The 6,211-nt window shown below is 45.3% G+C and overlaps 1 pseudogene; it reads left to right on the plus strand.

Annotated features, from left to right (window-relative positions):
- Window positions 1–2,333: 2,333 nt before the first annotated feature.
- On the plus strand, window positions 2,334–3,010 carry LOC138930642 (melanoma-associated antigen B3-like; annotated as a pseudogene).
- The last annotated feature ends 3,201 nt before the right edge of the window (window positions 3,011–6,211 follow it).

Genomic DNA, 6,211 nt, shown 5'->3' on the forward strand with positions numbered 1-6,211 from the left:
AAAAATAGGAAAATAAAAGTGAAGTACGAATAAAGAAAGAGCATTCAGTGACAATTTATCTACAAAGGAAACATCAGTAAACCACAAAAGATCAGGGATGCACAAAATCATTTAATTGAGCCCCTTCCTTTCAGAGAGTAAATCTGTTATAGTGAAGGTTGTACAAGAGGCTGTTTCTGGTCAGTGAAGAGAAGGAAGAGATCACCGTGTTTTCTCTGATAGCACACCACCTATGCTGGGGCCCCCTCCCGGACTGCAGCTTCCCCATCACTCCTGGGTCTCAACTCATTGTCTGTGAGATTTGGTGCAGGCAGACTAAGACTTCTCAAAGATGTGGCATTTCCCAAGAAGTCTTTCATAGAAGAGACAGGAGTCAAGGTAAAGACAGATGAATGAGGAACTGAAGTCACAGAGAGACTGGCCTGTGTCTGCTCTCAGAAAGCCAAGACAGGGCTGCCAGGCTGCACATTCCCTCACTTCTCTTCAGGGCTTGCAAGGACATGGTCTTTGCTCTACATGGGTCACCTCAGGCTGAAAGAAAGTGGAAATCCAGAGTCCCCCAGGAGTCAAGGTGAGGCACCTGAGTCAGGTCATACCCCTACACTGAACACAGAGGGCCCCAAGAAGCCTCAATCCTGATGTCATCCCTGAAGGCACAGGTAGGAGCAGACTCGTGTGGCATTCCCAGACTTTCCCTCTCGGGCATCACAGGGAGGGAGAAGCTTAGTCTGAGGAGAGCTCCCTTATGTAAACAAAGGAGTCCCACACTCTGCCAGGAGTCAAACTTTGGACGTATGAAAGCCCCTGACCTCAGAACTCTGAGGAAATCGCACAGAACCCTGCCCTTCCTGGCATCCCTGGGATACCTGCTCATTGATGACATGACATGCCCATTTCCTTCTATGATGTCACAAGGGGGGTTGGGACATGGTCCCAGGGGTATAGCCTAGGTCCAGCAGTGGGATTATTTCCAGGTTTTCCAGAAACCAACTGAATACCCTGAAGACGAAGGGAACCACACACCCCATTACCTTATGATTCATCGTCTGCGCCTCAGAAGACCAAGGACGGGTATGGACGGATGAGGAGCATCTTACTTTCTCCTAGGGGTCTCACGGAGATGCTTGCCCTACTATAAGAAAAGTATAGTAGTAGAAGGGGCGGACCTAAGGGGAAGGGAGGGTAGAATTTCAGGCCACAACAGAGGTCAAAGCAAGGACTGAGGGATCATCTACCAATAAAAAGAAGTGATAATGAATCCAGCCCTGTTCCTTATAGCCCTTGAAGAACCAGGACAGAGCTATCAAGCTGAAGTTCCACCAACATTCATTTGTATCAGGTGTGTCGGAGGTGAAACCCTTAGTATGAAGGTGTAGACACCATTCCAAGAAAGGGGTGGGGACACCAGGCCCTATGGGGAACCAAAGGAAGCACTCTTAATTCGTGTTGAGGACTCCAGAGGCAGGGACAGAAAACTTCCCAGTACACACTCAGTACTGCGTGATAACTAGTGACTGAGGTGATGCCGTGAGGACCTCTTCACTTCTCAGAAATCCCAGGGAGCTTTGTGATGCCAACTACAGAACAGCAGAGGGAATAGGTCCTAGGACTGGCCACTAGTTGGGTTGGTGGTCTTGAATGTGAAATAACAGATGCCTCTGTGTAGGAGACTACCAGCCCCTTCTGTCACCCCAGCATGCCTGAGGCAGGGGTAGCAGGATGCAGCCTAAAGATCACTCTAATTTCCTTCAATAAGTTTCCCAAAGGACAGGCTGATTAAGAGAATAGGAACCCTGGGGGTTTTCAGAACAGTGCCCTCAAGAAAACCACAAATGTAGCCTTCCTGATAACCAAGGTGGTATTCCCCTGCTGCGGCCGCACACTCAACCTTCGTTATCCTGTGGGCCCTTATCACCTGCCCTCCTACTCACACTTCTAATCATTGTCCCCCAGAGCAGTCATCATGCCTCGGGGTCAGACTCACAAGCTCTGCATCCATGAGAAACGCCACCAGGCCTGATATGAGCCCCAGAGTCACAAGGGAGTTCAGCCCACTGCAGTAATGGAAGAGCTTCCCTCTACCTCTTCTCTTTTAGAAGATAAATCACAGAGCTCATCAGCTACTGGGTCAAATAGCACTTCCCAGGGGTCTTTGGAAGCCCCATCTACTACCAGCACTTTTTCAACTACTGCTGACCCAACATCTGATGAAGAAGATACCAGTCAAGATGAGGAAGATTCACGTTCCTCATCTTCTACCGAAAACACCTACCATGATACTCTGAACAGCATGACAAGTTTGTTGGAGCAGTTCCTTCTGTGTTAAGTATAACATGAAGCAGCCCATCATGAAGGAAGACATGCTGAAGATTATCCACCCTAGATACCACGACTGATTTGCCGAGATTCTCAAGAGAGCCTCTGAACACATCAAAGCTGTCTTTGCAGCTGAGTTGAAGAAAGTTGACTCAACCATCCTCTCCTATGACCTCGTCAGCAAACTGAATCTGCCCAACAATGGGAGGGTGTGGGATGGTAGGGGCTTACCTAAGACTGGTCTCTTGATGACAGTTCTGGGTGCGATCTTCATGAAGGGCGACTGTGCCACTGAGGAAGACATCTGGAAATTCTTGAATATGATGCGGGTATATGCTGGGAGAAAACATTTCATCTACAGAGAGCCAGGAGGCTCATCACCAGAGACTTAGTGACGATGAAGTACATGGAGTACCGTCAGGTTGCCCACAGCGATCCTCCACATTACGAGTTCCTGTGGGGCCCACGAGCCCATGCTGAAACCAGCAAAATGAAAGTCCTGGAATTTTTGGCAAAAGTCAATGATACGGTCCCCAGTGCCTTCTCATCACAATATGAAGAAGCTTTGTAAGATGAGGAGGAGAGAGCTCGAGCCACAGTTCCAGCCATGCCTGGCACCACTGTCCCTTCCAGGCATGATCCACTGCCACGTCCAGCAGCTTCTCCCACCCCTACCGAAGACCAAGAGTTTTAAAAGATCATCCAGATAAGAAAATGTGACATCAAAATTGGGACTTTTGCCGAAATGGGAAGCAATCCCGCAATAAAACTGCTGGGACAATGGAATGAAAAAATAAAATGAGAAAAGTTTCAAAACATGATCAACCTTGATTGTTCTCCATCTTTTCAGTCTTCTGTTTTGTAAAACTAAATAATTTATACCTCGATATGCTTCTTGAAAAATGCAGGAGGTATTAAACCTTACCAAGTTAGACCTCTTACTGTCTTCATTTATTTTTTGAGCACCTGCTCTTTGAAAGGCTCTATGCTAGTTCTGATGAGACTAAGATCAAGACCTAGCCTATCCCATTACAACTTTAGAAAGAAGGAGCTGCAATCACATAAGCAAGATCTTGAGATAGCCTTTAGGAATGACAGGAAAGTAAAAAGACTATCCAGGAAGAAATCTCTACCTGCCGTAACGTACGGATCTGTTAGTCTCTCCACACAAAAACCCACAGAATGGGTGGCTGAAACAACGGAAATTTATTTTCTCAGAGATCTAGAGGCTGCAAGTCCAAGACGAAGGCTGGATAACCCTGAGGCCTCTCCCCTTGGCTGCCAGGCAGCTACCCTCTTCACTGGCATTCCTTTTGAGTGCATATATCCCTGGTGCCTCCTTTTGTGTCTCACTTTCTTCTGATAGTCACACTGGGTTATGGCCCACACTAATGACTTCATTTTAACTCAACCATCTCTTTAAAGACCATATTTCTAACTATAGTTGCATTCTGAAGTACTCTGAGTTATGCCTTCAATATGCATTTGTGGAGGGGACACAATTTGGCCCCTAACTGACAGAAATCTAAGGTGTCTCTGCTCTTATCTCAATGCAGGAGATTCCAGTGCACAGACTGGTATTCTACGCACATTGTCTCCAGGGAGTTTCTGAGATGTAAGGGTGAACTCCCTTGAGGTGTGTAGGGAAGCAAGACTTCCTCCCTTTACCTCTTTGAATTCTTGTGGTCAGACTACTAGTAAATTTGTCACAAGACAGGGTAACAGGAGAACAAGAGACAAATGCAATTCATGTGCACAAGAAGTGTCATAGAAAGGGGACCTAAGAAGTGGGCAAAGCAGGCAGCTTCTTTATTTAGTAGACAACAAAACAATTTGTGAGGAATTGACAGGACAAATCCACTTAGCTGTAAGGTACTCAACTAGTAAGGAATCTAAACAGAATCTGTACCCAGGGTAGTAAACTAAAGACTTAACAAGTTTTGTGTATACAGGCTTCTCTGCTTGAACTGCCTATTTCTGGTTAGAAGGGTTTCCCTCTGCCTCCAGATGCAGGCCGTACATCCTTCATATGAGAAGAGTTTCCTGCTCTCAGGGAGGCAGAAATCGGGGGCAGCAGGATGTCCCTCCTCTGTTGGCTGCTTCTTAAGTAACTTGAATTCAAAATAATCAATGCCACTGTGGTATATTTGGGGGCAGAGTGCCCTAAGCCTTGACAGGTCCCTCCTCTGAAACTTGCCTGCAAGTCTCACATGATAAAAGCTGATATGCTCAAAGTGGAGAGAGAGAATGGACTAGTGGAGTCCTCCATTTCATGGCAGCAGTTGCATAATTCTGGGAACAGGTCAGTTCATTTAAAGAGTGGTATCGCATTTCAATAGGTGGTGATGCGGGTGGGCTCCCAAAGCTAGGACTAGGGTGCAAGCAGTATCATGTTGTTATTAATAAGAGGCATTTGTATGGAAACAAAAGAAAAACAGATGTTAATGATTGGAGCTGGTTATCAACCAGTTACTGAGCCCAGGGGATAGTCAGTCAAAAAGTTTTCTAGGTGTCAGGATCAAAGCAACTATTGCAGTTTGAAATGTCTCTATCACAGTTAGCAATATCTCTGGGTGATCAGGTTCACTTTCTGAGTGGCTCGTATAGCAACGGGCATGAAGTCTATTTGAACGTGAGCTGTTGTGACAATTTCTCTGATCTTTGCATCAAGTCATGTAGCTTCACGTTGCAGGACTTCAGGAAAATGCCAATGTTAGTTCTCAGTGATTCAAGTCAAAGAATGGGAGAGTGAGCGGATCAAGATGGCAGAGGTGTATCGCTCAGAGCTCACTGTCTCCCCACAGACACATCAAAAGGATGGGAGAAATTGGGAATTTTAGTAAGAAAGTCGCAGCTAGATATGAGTGGATACTAGAAAAATTCAGGATCCGACCCAGTTTGCAGGTAAATAACAATACTTCAAGGAAACGTAATACCACTAGAAGCTAATATCCACACATGGGTAGTACACTTTCTATGGAACCATCTTTTGCTGTCTATCATCTCCCTCATTTCTACCAAAGACAGGAAAAGTAAGACCTAATTTGTTTGCAAAGGAAGTCTATATTCAATTAACTTGGCCTGACTATTTATCTAAGTACAGTAAGAATAACGATTTGCCATATAGGCGCTTTTCAATCTGCTTTGCTGGAACGGTTTATAAGGAGTGTCCAGAAGGAAATTTTAATAGCTTCTTGAGGCTAGGAAGCCACAGCAAAGACTTGTTGTCAAACTTAGAGAGCTGGATGAATTCCTCTCTTCCTGAAGTCACCAAAACATCCTAAAGTTCCTGTGCCTGCCAGAAGTGATTTTCCTTACTCACTTGGTAATGCTTATGGGAATTCTGTCAGCAAGTTCCCAGGCTGTTTTTCCAATGGGTCTTTATGGCTCCATGGAAAAAGCAAGAGAGTTCCAGAAAAACATCTATTTCTGCTTTATTGACTATCCCAAAGCCTTTGACTGTGTGGATCACAATAAACTGTGGAAAATTCTGAGAGAGATGGGAATACCAGACCACCTGACCTGCCTCTTGAGAAACCTATATGCAGGTAAGGAAGCAACAGTTAAAACTGGACATGGAACAACAGACTGGTTCCAAATAGGAAAAGGAGTACGTCAAGGCTGTATATTGTCACTCTGCTTATTTAACTTATATGCAGAGTCCATCATGAGGAACGCTGGGATGAAAGAAGCACAAGCTGGAATCACGATGGCTGGGAGAAATATTAATAACCTCAGATATGCAGATGACATCACTCTTAGGGCAGAAAGTGAAGGGGAACTAAAACGCCTCTTGGTGAAAGTTAAACGTGGAGAGTGAAAAAGTTGGCTTAAAGCTCAACATTCAGAAATCGAAGATCATGGCATCTGATCCCATCACTTCATGGGAAATAAA

Source organism: Ovis canadensis, chromosome X (assembly GCF_042477335.2).
Source record: "Ovis canadensis isolate MfBH-ARS-UI-01 breed Bighorn chromosome X, ARS-UI_OviCan_v2, whole genome shotgun sequence".
Lineage (NCBI taxonomy): Eukaryota > Metazoa > Chordata > Mammalia > Artiodactyla > Bovidae > Ovis > Ovis canadensis.